Here is a 14,635-nt window from a genome sequence, read left to right as displayed (position 1 = left end):
TAGTTTTTATCTTTCAATTTGTTAGTACGGTGTATCACATTGATTTATTTGTTTATATTGAAGAATCCTTCCATCTTTGGGATAAAGCCTACTTGATGTGTGATTCTTTTTATGTGTTGTTGGATTCTATTTGCCAGAATTTTGTTGAGTATTTTTGCATCTATGTTCATCAATGATATTGGCCTATAATTTTCTTTTGTTGTGGCATCTTTGTCTGGTTTTGGTATCAGGGTAATGGTAGCCTTGTAGAATGAGTTCAGGCGTTTTCCTTCCTCTGCTATTAATATTTTCTGGGAGAGTTTGAGCAGTATAGGTGTTAGCTCTTCCCTAATTTTTGGTAGAATTCTTCTGTGAAGCCATCTGGCCCTGGACTTTTGTTTGTTGGAAGATTTTTTTATTACAGTTTCGATTTCTGTGCTTGTGATTGGTTTGTTCATATTTTCTATTTCTTCCTGGTTCAGTTTTGGGAAGTTATACTTTTCTAAGGATTTGTCCATTTCTTCCAAGTTTTTCATTTTGTCAGCATATTATTGCTTGTAGTAGTCTCTTATGAACCTTTGTATTACTGTGTTCTCTGTTATAGCGTCTCCATTTTAATTTCTAATTTTACTGATTTGAGTCTCCTCCCTTTTTTTCTTAATGAGTCTGGCCATTGGTTGTCAATTTTTTTTATCTTCTCAAAGAACCAGCTTTTACTTTTATTGACCTTTACTATTGTCTCCTTCATTTCATTTTCATTTATTTCTGCTTTGTAGTTAAGTTTTGAAATTGAGAAATGTTGAGTGCTCCAACTTTGTTTTTCTTTTTTGAAATTGCTTTAGTTATTATGGACCCTTGCCTTTCCATATTAGAATCAGCTCATCAATTACCACAACAGAGCCAGTTGGGATTTTCCTGAACATTGTCTTGTAGATCAGTTTGGGGAATATTACCAACTTAACAACATTATTTTCTGATCCACAAACATGAATGCTTCTCCATTTATTTAGATATCCTTTGATTTCTTTTATTTACCTGGGGCCAAACTGGTGGAGGTAAAGAAGATAATGGCAACTCCTTCAAAACATACCATGGACACACTGCTACACTCAGTGCCCCCAACCCTGCAGCAGCCCACCACCGGCCAATGCCTCCACTGGAGACTCCTGGATGTTCACAGGCAAGTCTGGGTCAGTCTCTTGTGGGGTCACTGCTCTTTTCTCCTGGGTCCTGGTGCACACAAGGTTCTGTTTGTGCTCTCCAAGAGGCTGTTTCCCCAGTCCTGTGTGAATTCTCACAGCTCTATGGTGGTGTTAATGGCAACCTCCTCCAAGAGGGCTTATGCCATAACCCAGGTCAGCTGTACCCAAAGCCCCTGCCCCTGTGGCAGGCTACTGCTGACCTGTAACTCTGCAGGAGACACTCAAACACAGTTCTGTCTCAGTCTTTGGATCCTGGTGTGCACAAGGTTTGTTTGAGCCCTTGGAATGTCTATGGCAGCTATGAGGTTTGATTCTAAATGTGATTTTGCCCCTACTACCCTCTTGCTGGGGCTTCTCCTTTGACCTTGGATGTGGGGTATATCCTCAAAGTTGCTGCAGCACCGCACAGCTGCTGCTCCAGCACCTACCATCTTCCTGGGGCTTCTCTGCCCATAAACATGAGGTATCTCCTCACAGCCACTCCAGTAGCAGTGAGTGTAGCAGTGCATGCTTGGGACATTTTGAATGAGGTTGCCATTGTCTTCCTTACCTCCATGATAGTTTCAGTTCAGTTCAGTTCAGTCACTAAGTCATGTCCAACTCTTTGCGACTCAATGAATTGCAGCACACCAGGCTTCCCTGCCCATTACCATCTCCCAGAGTTCACTCAAACTCATAGAGTTGGTGATGCCATCCAGCCATCTCATCCTCTGTTGTCCCCTTCTCCTCCTGCCCCCAGTCCGTCCCAGCATCAGAGTCTTTTCCAATGAGTCAACTCTTTGCATGAGGTGGCCAAGTACTGAGTTTCAGCTTTAGCATCATTCCTTCCAAAGAACACCCAGGACTGATCTCCTTTAATATGGACTGGTTGGATCTCCTTGCAGTCCAAGGGACTCTCCAGAGTCTTCTCCAACACCGCAGTTCAAAAGCATCAATTCTTCGGCACTCAGCCTTCTTCACAGTCCAACTCTCACATCCATACATGACCACTGGAAAAACCATAGCCTTGACTAGATGGACCTTTGTTGGCAAAGTAATGTCTCTGCTTTTCAATATGCTCTCTAGATTGGTCATAACTTTTCTTCCAAGGAGGAAGTGTCTTTTAATTTCATGGCTGCAGTCACCATCTGCAGTGATTTGGAAGCCCCAAGAAATAAAGTCTGACACTGTTTCCACTGTTTCCCCATCTATTTCCCAAGAAGTGATGGGACCAGATGCCATGATCTTCGTTTTCTGAATGTTGAGCTTTAAGCCAACTTTTTCACTCTCCTCTTTCACTCTCATCAAGGGGCTTTTTAGTTCCTCTTCACTTTCTGCCATAAGGGTGGTGTCATCTGCATATCTGAGGTTATTGATATTTCTCCTGGCAATCTTGATTCCAGCTTGTGCTTCTACCAGTCCAGCGTTCCTCATGATGCACTCTGCATAGAAGTTAAATAAGCAGGGTGACAATATACAGCCTTGATGTACTCCTTTTCCTATTTGGAACCAGTCTGTTTTTCCATGTCCAGTTCTAACTGTTGCTTCCTGACCTGCATGTAGGTTTCTCAAGAGGCAGGTCAGGTGGTCTGGTATGCCCATGTCTTTCAGAATTTTCCACAGTTTATTGTGGTCCACACAGTCAAAGACTTTGGCATAGTCAATAAAGCAGAAATAGATATTTTTCTGGAACTCTCTTGCTTTTTTGATGATCCAGCAGATGTTGGCAATTTGATCTCTGGTTCCTTTACCTTTTCTAAAACCAGCTTGAACATCTGGAAGTTCACGGTTTATGTATTGCTGAAGCCTGACTTGGAGAATTTTGAGCATTATTTTACTAGCGTGTGAGATGAGTGCAGTTGTGCAGTAGTTTGAGCATTCTTTGGCATTGCCTGTCTTTGGGATTGGAATGAAAACTGACCTTTTCCAGTCCTGTGGCCACTGCTGAGTTTTCCAAATTTGCTGGCATATTGAGTGCAGCACTTTCACAGCATGAACAGTATGAAAAGGCAAAATGATAGGATACTGAAAGTTGAACTCCCCAGGTCAGTAGGTGCCCAATATGCTACTGGAGATCAGTGGAGAAATAACTGCAGAAAGAATAAAGAGATGGAGCCAAAGCAGTAACACCACCCAGTTGTGAATGTGACAGGGGATGGAAGTAAGTCTGATGCTATAATGAGCAATACTGGATAGGAACCTGGAATGTTAGGTCCATGAATCAGAGCAAATGGGAAGTGGTCAAATAGGAGATGGCATGAGTGAACATTGACATTTTAGGAATCATCAAATGAAAATGGACTGGAATGGGTGAATTTAACTCAGATGACCATTATATCTACTACTGTGGTCAAGAATCCCTTAGCAGAAATGGAATAGCCATCATAGACAACAAAAGGGTCTCAAAAGTAGTACTTGGATGCAGTCTCAAAAACGACAGAATGATATATTCATTTACAAGGCAAACCATTCAATATCACAATAATCCAAGTCTATGCCCCGACCAGTAATGCTGAAGAAGCTGAAGTTGAATGGGTCTGTGAAGACCTACAAGACCTTCTAAAACTAACACCCAAATAAGATATCCTTTTCATTATAGGGGACTGAAATGCAAAAGTAGGAAGTCAAGAAATAATAGGAGTAACAGGCATATTTGGCCTTGGAGTACAGAATGAAGCAGGCAAAGGCTAATACAGTTTTGCCAAGAATATGCACCAGTATAGCAAACACCCTCTTCCAAAAACACAGGAGAAGACTCTATACATGGACATTACCAGATGGTTAACAGCAAAATCAGATTGATTATATTCTTTGTAGCCAAAGATAGAGAAGCTCTATACAGTAAGCAAAAACAAGGCAAAGCTGACTGTGGCTCAGATCATGAACTCCTTGTTGCCAAATTCAGACTTAAATAGAAGAAAGTAGGGTAAACCACTAGGCCATTCAGGTATCAGTTCAGTTCAGTTCAGTTGCTCAGTCGTGTCCGACTCTTTGCGACCCCATGAATCACAGCACGCCAGGTCTCCCTGTCCATCACCAACTCCTGGAGTTCACTCAGACTCATGTCCATCGAGTCAGTGATGCCATCCAGCCACCTCATCCTCTGTCATCCCCTTTTCCTCTTGCCCCCAATCCCTCCCAGCATCAGAGTCTTTTCCAATGAGTCACCTCTTCGCATGAGGTGGCCAAAGTATTGGAGTTTCAGCTTTGTCATCATTCCTTCCAAAGAACACCCAGGACTGATCTCCTTTAGAATGGACTGGTTGGATCTCCTTGCAGTCCAAAGGACTCTCAAGAGTCTTCTCCAACACCACAGTTCAAAAGCATCAATTCTTTGGCGCTCAGCCTTCTTCACAGTCCAACTCTCACATCCATATATGGCTGGTGGAAAAACCATAGCCATGACTAGACAGACCTTTGTTGGCAAAGTAATGTCCCTGCTTTTGAATATGTTGTCTAGGTTGGTCATAACTTTCCTTCCAAGGAGTAAGCGTCTTTTAATTTCATGGCTGCAGTCACCATCTGCAGTGATTTTGGAGCCCAGAAAAATAAAGTCTGACACTGTTTCCACTGTTTCCCCATCTATTTCCCATGAAATGATGGGACCAGATGATTCAGGTATGACCTAAATCAAATCCCATATACAGTGGAAGTGACAAATAGTTTCAAAGGATTAGATCTGATAGACAGAGTGCCTGAAGAACTATGGACAGAGATTAATGACATTGTACAGGAGACAGGGATCAAGACCATCCCCAAGAAAAAGAAATGCAAAAAGGCAAAATGGTTGTCTGAGGAGGCCTTACAAATAGCTGTGAAAAGAAGAGAATTGAAAGGCAAAGGAGAAAAGGAAAGATAAACCCATCTGAATGCAGAGTTCCAAAGAATAGCAAAGAGAGATAAGAATGCCTTCCTCAGTGATAAATGCAAAGAAATAGAGGAAAACAACAGAATGGGAAAGACTAGAGATCTCTTCAAGAAAATTAGAGATACCAAAAGAACATTTCATGAAAAGATGGGCTTAATAAAGGACAGAAATGGTAGGGAGCTAACAGAAGCAGAAGATATTAAGAAGAGGTGAGAAGCATACACAGAAGAAATGTACAAGAAAGATCTTCATGACCCAGATAATCACGATGGTGTCATCACTCACATAGAGCCAGACATCCTGGAATGCAAAGTCAAGTGGGCTGTAGGAAGCATCACGATGAACAAAGCTAGTGGACATGATGGAATTCCAGTTCAGTTCAGTTGCTCAGTCGTGTCTGACTTTTGCGGTCCCATGAATCACAGCACACCAGGCCTCCTTGTCCATCACCAACTCCAGAGTTCACTCAAACTCATGTCCATCAAATTGGTGATGCCATCCGCCATTTCATCCTCTGTCATCCCTTCTCCTCCACCTTCAATCTTTCCCAACATCAGGGTCTTTTCAAATGAGTCAGTTCTTCGCATCAGGTGGCCAAAGTATTGGAGTTTCAGCGTCAGCATCAGTCCTTCCAATGAATATTCAGGGCTGATTTCCTTTAGTATGGACTGATTGGATCATGGCATACGGTCCCACCACTTCATGGGAAATAGATAGGGAAACAGTGTCAGACTTTATTTTTCTGGGCTCCAAAATCACTGCAGATGGTGACTGCAGCCATGAAATTAAAAGACGTTTACTCCTTGGAAGGAAAGTTATGGCCAACCTAGATAGCATATTCAAAAGCAGAGACATTACTTTGCCAACAAAGGTCCGTCTAGTCAAGGCTATGGTTTTTCCTGTGGTCATGTATGGATGTGAGAGTTGGACTGTGAAGAAAGCTGAGCGCCAAAGAATTGATGCTTTTGAACTGTGGTGTTGGAGAAGACTCTTGAGAGTCCTTTGGACTGCAAGGAGATCCAACCAGTCCATTCTGAAGGAGATCAGCCCTGGGATTTCTTTGGAAGGAATGATGCTAAAGCTGAAACTCCAGTACTTTGGCCACCTCATGCGAAGAGTTGACTCATTGAAAAAGACTCTGATGCTGGGAGGGATTGGGGGCAAGAGGAAAAGGGGACGACAGAGGATGAGATGGCTGGATGGCATCACCAACTCGATGGACATGAGTCTGAGTGAACTCCAGGAGTTGGTGATGGACAGGGAGACCTGGCATGCTGTGATTCATGGGGTCGCAAAGAGTCGGACACTACTGAGCAACTGATCTGATCTGATCTGATATTTTGACTATATAAGTCCCTTTAACATTTGTTGTGAAGCTGGTTTGGTAGTTCTGAATTCTCTTAACTTTTCCTTTTCTGAAAAGCTTTTGATTTCTCCATCAATTTTGAATGAGATCCTTGCCAGGTACAGTAATCTTGGTTGTAGATTTTTCCCTTTCAGTACTTTAAATATATTCTGCCATTCCCTTCTGGTCTGCAGAGTTTCTGCTGAAAGATCAGCTGTTAAGTGTATGGGGTTTCCCTTGTATGTTACTTGTTGCTTCTCTCTTGCTGCTTTTAATATTCTTTCATTGTGTTTAGTCTTTGTTAGTTTGCTTAGATGTGTCTTGGGTGTTTCTCCTTGGGTTTATCCTGTATGGGACTCTTTGTGCCTCTTGGACTTGATTGACTATTTCCTTTTCCATGTTGGGGAAATTTTCAACTATAATCTCTTCAAAAAATTTCTCATAAACTTTCTTTTTCTCTTCTTCTCCTGGGACAACTATAATTTGAATGTTGGTGTGTTTATATTGTCCCAGATGTTCTCTGAGGCTATCCTCAGTTCTTTTCATTCTTTTTACTTTATTCTGCTCTTCAGAAATTATTTGCACCATTTTATCTTCCAGCTCACTGATTCGTTCTTCTGTTTCAGATATTCTGCTATTGATTCCTTCTAGAGTATTTTTAATTGCAGCAATTGTGTTGTCTGTCTCTGTATGTTTATTCTTTAATTCTTCTAGGTCTTTGTAATTGATTCTTGCATTTTCTTCATTTTGTTTTCAAGATTTTTGATCATTTTTACTATCATTATTCTGAATTTTTTTTCAGATAGTTTGCCTATTTCCTCAATTTATTTGGACTCCTGTGTTTCTAGTTTGTTCCTTCATTTGTGTAGTATTTTTCTGCCTTTTCATTATTTTTTTTTTTTTTAGCTTATTATGTTTGAGGTCTCCTTTTTCCCAGGCTTCAAGGTTGAATTCTTTCTTCCTTCTGGTTCTGCCCTCCTAAGGTTGGTCCAGTGGTTTGTGTAAGCTTACTATAGGGTGAGATTTGTGCTGAGTGTTTGTTTATTTGTTTGTCCTCTGATGGGCAAGGCTGAGTGAAGTGGTAATCCTGTCTGCTGATGATTGGGCTTGTATTTTTGTTTTGTTTATTTGTTTTATATTATTTGTTATTTATTTGTTATTTGTATTGTTTATTGTTTAGATGAGGTGTCCTGCACAGGGTGCTAGTGGTGGTTGGGTGATGCCAGATCTTGTATTCCAGTGGTTACCTTTGTGTGAGTTCTCACTATTCAAAACTCCCTAGGGTTAGTTCTGTGGTAGTCTAGGGTCTTGGAGTCAGTGTTCCCACTCTAACGGCTCAGGGATTGATCTCTAGTCAGGAGCAAAGATTCTGCAGGTAGTTTGTTATGGCATTAAGTGAGATTAAAACAAATATCCAAAAACAAGAGACCAAAGATTAATCTCAGACAAATGGCAGTTGCAAAATCAGGAAAATAATAATTAAAATAATGGAATATACACATATACATATACACCCATGAGCAAAGTCAAAACAAACAGAAATAAAGTACAATAGATCTGGTGAACAAACAAAATCATAATTATATTTACCAGTTAAGAACAAAACCAACTAAAGCACAAACTGGAAAACAAAACTAAAGCAAGGTGCCAAGTGGGGAATAAAGCAAAGAAAATAAAACAAATATGTTGAGAGGAAAGGAAAGAAAAAAAAGAAAGAATGGATATGCAAAGTTTGATAGAGGTAGATAAAAATATTTATATACATTAAAAATTAACTGCAAGAGGAAAAGAATAGTAGGAAAAGCAAACAAAGAATAATAGGTTTAAAACATTAAAAATTAAAATTATAAAAGAGAAAAGAAAAAAAAAGGGAAAACTCCTCAGAACTGCAAAAGCCCAACATAGAGGCAGAGGTTTATAACAACAACAAAAAAATATGACTGAGGAAAAAAAAAAGCTCAGAAGCTTAATTGGATTTCATTTCATAGTGCCAATAAAATCAACAACTACAACAGAGAGGGGAGGAAAAGGGGGAAAAAAAGAAAAAGAAATCTAACAGAATCTACAGAACAAGTCAAAACATAAGAATAATAAATGTTTTTCTTGAGTCACTGCTGTCAGGTTCTTTCCCTTGCAGGGAGTCACAGTCCACCTCACCTCCCTAGGATGCCCTCCAATATTGTGCTGATCTCTGGACCTGTAATCTGTTCCTACTCCTCTGTTTTCTTGCCTCCGGTGTCCACAGCTACCAGAACTAGTGGGTTTTCTTTTGTGGAAGCTTTCAGTGATCTTTTATATATTCCATAGACCCCAGAGTCTGCCTAGTTGATCGTGTGGATTTAATCTGCAGCTTGTACAGCTGGTGGAAATGTTCTGGGTCTTATTCCTTAGTCAACTGCCCCTGGGTTTCAACTGTGGTTTTATTTCCACCTCTGCATGTGGGTCATCCACTGGGGTTTTTCCTGAGGCTGCCCTGGAGGACTTGGGTTTGCCCCTGTGAGGGCCAGATGTGCAGGTGGTGCAGCTGCTTGGGTTGCAGGGGTTCTGGCAGCACCAGGTACCAGGGGAGTTGGCAACTAGGGCAGCAGGAAATATAGTGCTCTAGAAGGGTGTGGCAACCAGTATTGGCCAATACGCTCCAGTATTCTTGCCTGAAGAACCCCGCTCCCTGACAGAGAAGCCTGGCACGCCACAGCCTACAAAGAGTCAAACACTACCAAAGTGATCCTGCACGCCTAGACTCAAGACTTTTTTCTGCCTGTGGGAGCTCTGCCCCAGTGAGAGTTGAGTGTGAAGATGGCACAGCTGCTTGGCTTGTGGGGACCCTGACAGTGCCAAGTGTGCAGGGACACGGACTGCCTCTGTGCAGGAATTATGGCCCTATCAGCGTCTTTTTTTCTAGCCTTTTGTAGCTGGTGATCAGAAGGCCTCTTTGGCCAGTCTTTGTCTGTAACTCCACCGGTTCAGGCACTCAGAGGGCTCCCTTGCCTGGGGTCCTTTTCTATTTATTGTTCCCTGTGTCAGGCACATGGTGGGGGTGGGGGGGGCCTGGCTGGAGTCCTACTCTGTAGATCGGCAAGTTAGGCACTTAAAGGGGCACCCTGGGTGGGGTCCTACTCTGTAGTTCAGTGCTTCAGGCATTTGATGGGCCAGCCTCTCTATTGTTCAGCTGCCAATGCTGGCCTATTGGGGGAGAGAGGCTATGGTGATGGCGTCACCCCCTATGCATGACTCAGCAGTATACCCTTGCCTCCACTGCTGCCCGGCTTTCCTCCACAGGCATTTCCCACCACAATCTCCTCCCTCACATCCCCTGGATCTGTCTCTCAGCAGTCAACAGCAGCCCTTGCCCTGGGATTGCCCCACAATTCCTAAACTCCAGTTCCCAGCCTCTGTGTCTTCTAGGGTATCTATGTCCCTGTCTGGGGTATGTATGGCTGTGGCAAGGACTGTCTGATTCTCATTCCATTTAGGCTGTCACAGATCAGCTGTTTCCTTCTCAACCTTAAATGTTTCTCCTCTGACTCAGACAATTGCCCTGATGTGGGGATCAGACCCCTGCTTCAGTTCCCCCACCCGCCGAGGGCAGGTCTAGTCCTACTAACACTCCTGTTTTACCTCCTGGTTCCTTCATCCTACCGAGTTTTGCATGTTTTCTGCTAGTCAGTTATTCCTGTCCACTCTCAGCTGGTGTTCTGCATGCACTTCTGTATCCATGAAGAGAGGTGTACTCCACATCCACCTACTCCTCTGCCATCTTGTTCTCTCCACAAGATGGCTTTTGATACTCAAGTACCCCTGGAATAGGTAAATAGCATCATCTATTTCTATAGGTACTTAGTTTTCTCCAGTAGAAGCTAATAATTAGGGGCTGGCACCCTAATTCTCTTCCTTCAAGTCTTGGCTCAGATGTTAATTTCTGAGAAGGCCCTTCCTGACCCATTTATGCATGGTTGTCCTCCTGCATTTACTTAGTAACACATTACCTAGCTTATTTTTTAAATCACAGATTAGTCTGTAATTACCTCATTTGTTTGCTTTCTATCTATCTATCCATATGATTTAAATCCATGAGAACAGGGACTTTCCCTGTATTTGTTCACTACAGAATTCCCAGTGACTAACTCATACTAATTTTTGATGTACAAGTGAATAAGTGGACTTTCCAACTGTAAAAGCATAACACAGACCACTAGCAAACATGCAAAGCATGTGATGCTACATTATTTGTGTATGCTTTTGATGGATACCCAAAAGGATTATAGAGATATAGATTCAATGGGTCCTAACAGCTCACTAAATGGTAATTTAGATGAGCTAAATGCCTCAACTCTACATGAGCCTTAAAGCTTGGGTTCAAACGTGGTTTCCTACAAAATAATCAGTTAATGCATACCATGGATGGACCTTGACAGTGGCCCATCAGTAGTTGAACTCCTGGATGTTAGATCTACACGTTTTCCTCATGGTGTATTTTGCACTTGTCTCATGAAAGTTTGAAATGAGTTTTTTGAAAATCTGAATACATTTAGATCCTAGTAATTCTAGTTGTCACAATATCAGTCCTTTGATTATTTAGTCCAATTATTCTGAAATCTTTTATTGTGTTCTCAAGTTTCTATATTCCACTGCGTAACTTCAAACTATTGACTTAAGTCAATTGACATACTTGGTGAAGACAAAATATTCCAAGAATTCAAAACATGCCCTACATATTTTACCAAGATAAACATAAAATTTTAAGAGAGTTCCAGGAAATTTGAGGAAAAGGGAGCACAGCTTTTAGTTTTGAATCAACAGCATATTTCACTTGTGATTTGCAGAAACAGAGGATTGAATTTAAAGGGCAGAGCCACTAGAAAAATGATGAGCCTTTACTGAATTTTGCAGGAGAGTAGTGGTAGTTTTTGCTTATACAAATCCTGTGTTAATTTGGGTTGCTTGCTCCATTTTCCTTCTAAGAAGAGCAAGAGACAGGAAAGATAACAGTCATGCATCAGTAATAAACATTTGAAGAACTTGAACTCTTGGGTTTTAGAAAATTTAAAAAGCTAAGTTGATACATGAAAGTTTTCCCTGAATACTATTTTATCAGGATTAATTAGGCAATGTGATTTTTTTCCCCTAAAAGTTTGAGCCAGGAAAAGATATAGACAGGAGACTTAATTACTCTGTCTCTGAAGCAATTGTCTGTTGTCAATTCTGAATTTCAAAGATTGCCCATGGTTCCTGACACATACATGTTTGATAATCACATTGAAAGAACAAGGACATTATCTTGAAAGTAAGTTGGATGCTTTCAGCCTTGGCTTCATGGCATCCTAAGTGGTAAGGATGACTTCAAGTGGAAACAGGGCTATTGTCTTGGAGGCCTTCCAAGTAAGGGATAGTAAGGGATCTGTTGTAATGCTAATGCTAAGTCACTTCAGTCGTGTCCAACTCTGTGCGACCCCATAGACGGCAGCCCACCAGGCTCCCCCGTCCCTGGGATTCTCCAGGCAAGAACACTGGAGTGGGTTGCCATTTCCTTCTCCAATGCATGAAACTGAAAAGTGAAAGTGAAGTCACTCAGTCGTGTCTTGACTCTTAGTGACCCCATGGACAGCAGCCTACCAGGCTCCTCCGTCCATGGGATTCTCCAGGCAAGAGTACCGGAGTGGGTTGCCATTTCCTTCCCCAGGAGATCTTCCCGACCCAAGGATTGAACCCAGGTGTCCCGCATTGTAGGCAGACGCTTTACCATCTGAGCCACCAGGGAAGTCCTTAAACATGGACCTTAAAACCAAGATATTGAACTGATGCCTTAAAATGTCAAGAGTTCCCAAAAAAGAAATAATGTGGACCTCTCAAGATAAACGTCCCTGAATTAGAGGCAAAGTTTGGAGAGGCAGGCTAATTTCTCCTAGATAAAAAACCTTATTATTATGAACATGGGAGAGGGAGGAAACAGGAAGAGAATTGTGAAGTGTTGCAGCGGGAGAAGGAGTTACTTATATAAACCTCATGTTTTGTAATATATTCCTTTGAGCCAAGTGAGACTCATTCTCAATCTTGATCCTGTGGCACTTTGGGAACCAAGGTCTCAATAATTTCCTGAAATTATGTAAAATCTGATAGGTTGGGTTTGTTTTTGTAAGTTTACCCAAGAACTCTATAAGGTCATAGCTATTGAAGAAAGTTATAGAACTGATACCAAATATGCATGGCTCTTTTCCAAGTCATTTTTATTCTAACCTGAACATGAGAGGATTGAGAATTCAGATTCAAATAGCTAATCATAATCCATGAGCTAGCTTGAGGAAGAGGAGGAATCCCCACCACCCATTCTGATGCATACTATAGGACTTCTACTTCCTTTCAGTAAGTCAGAACTTGCAAATGCTTCAGAAGATGCCAAAAGCTACCTGGGAAAACTTTTCTTATAGAGCCAACTGGTAAAGAAAGACTTAATACTACGGTGAGTGAGTGTTAGTCACTCTGCTGCTGCTGCTGCTAAGTCGCTTCAGTCGTGTCCGACTCTGTGCGACCCCATAGATGGCAGCCCACCAGGCTCCGCTGTCCCTGGGATTCTCCAAGCAAGAACACTGGAGTGGGTTGCCATTTCCTTCTCCAGTGCATGAAAGTGAAAAGTGAAAAGTGAAAGGGAAGTCGCTCAGTCATGTCTGACTCTTAGCGATCCCACCATGGGATTTTCCAGGCAAGAGTGCTAGAGTGGGGTGCCATTGCCTTCTCCAGTTAGTCACTCAGTCATGTCCAACTCTTAGTGACCCCATGGACTATACCCTTCCGGGCTCCTCTGTCCATGGGATTCTCCAGGCAAGAATACTGGGGTGGGTAGCCATTTCCTTCTGCAGGGGATCTTCCTGACCCAGGGATCAAAACTGGGTCTCTTGCATTTCAGGAAGATTCTTTCCTGTCTGGGCCACCTGGGAAGCCCCTTGATACTACAATAACCTTAAGCAAAATAAGCAAGACCAATCACTGCTCCTGGAACTACAGCTGAGAAGCCTGGACTTGACCCTTTAATATATGGCCTCAGGGGGTGGGGGACAGGGGAGAATTCTCAGGCTGTGACACCTGTTTCTTGAGAATGTGCAGGTGCAAGTTTCTTTAGAAAAGGTTTTCAGGTTAATGATATAACTTCTATCCTTTTTTCTTTAATATATTAAGAACTGAACGTGCCTTCTAGTGTCTGGAGTTCTTATTTGAAGTCAGAAACTGCTGAAAAAAAGTGTTTGCATGAAACACACCCACATAGCCAGAAATAATTTTTTATATTTCCTGCACTAAATGTCAGTGCATACTTAGCTGGTGAGAAGTAAATGACCTGGGTTCATTTGTGGGGTGAAAGGTAAAGAAGACTGACTTGGCTTGGTTGAATTGCCTCTGTTCTGTGTTATTGTGATAGTTACTAATGACAGATCCACAGTGATGTTTGCATTCAGCAGTTGTGTCCTACCAGTTAGATTCTATATTAGGCTATGTACAATATTTTAATACAATAGCATCTCTTTACATATATTTTTTAATATTCAAAGAAATATTCAAGCAAGAAAATCAGAAAACTTGACCAAAATGTTTCTATACCTACATATCTTCATTCAAGGTCAAACTCTTTCAGAAACTTAGCCCATTACCCTGCCCTTGTTTCCAGTGTAGTAGCGGTGAATCCTTGTAGCCATGTTTTCACCATGTGACTGTGCCTCCCTGGTCATAACTGCTTGGCCTTGTGGTGGACGCCTAACCAAAGCTGAGTCAATCATAACCTTAAGTGCAATTTAATTGGATCTCAAATATGTTGGAGGTTTAACTAGACAACCATACCAGAGGAGAACTGAGAAGTAGCCCTGCTTAGTTACCTGCTCAACTAACAGGAGAAAAGCTGGTTTGCAGGGAGAGATTTTTTTGGTTCTAGAGTGAACTGCAGCAAATCTGTCCAGAAAGTGAGCCTTTCTAAATTATATTTTACTAGTCAATACAGATGAATCTCAAAAGCATTATGCCATGTGAAAGAAGCCAGGCACAAAAGACCACATATTATGTTTCTATTTATATGAATTTCTAGAAAAGACAAAACTGTAGTCATAGGAAGAATTTCTGTGGAAGGGTATTGACTACAAAGAGCCATGAGAGGAAATTTTTGAATGATGAAACTGTTTGATATTTTGATTGTGGTGGTTGATACATGGATACATACATTTGTCAAAACTCATCAATTTGCACATTTAAATTGATGAATTTTATTTTATGTAAATTTTTAAT

This window comes from Bos javanicus, chromosome 4, assembly GCF_032452875.1.
Source record: "Bos javanicus breed banteng chromosome 4, ARS-OSU_banteng_1.0, whole genome shotgun sequence".
In the NCBI taxonomy this organism is placed as follows: Eukaryota; Metazoa; Chordata; class Mammalia; order Artiodactyla; family Bovidae; genus Bos; species Bos javanicus.
This window is presented reverse-complemented; position numbering follows the sequence as displayed.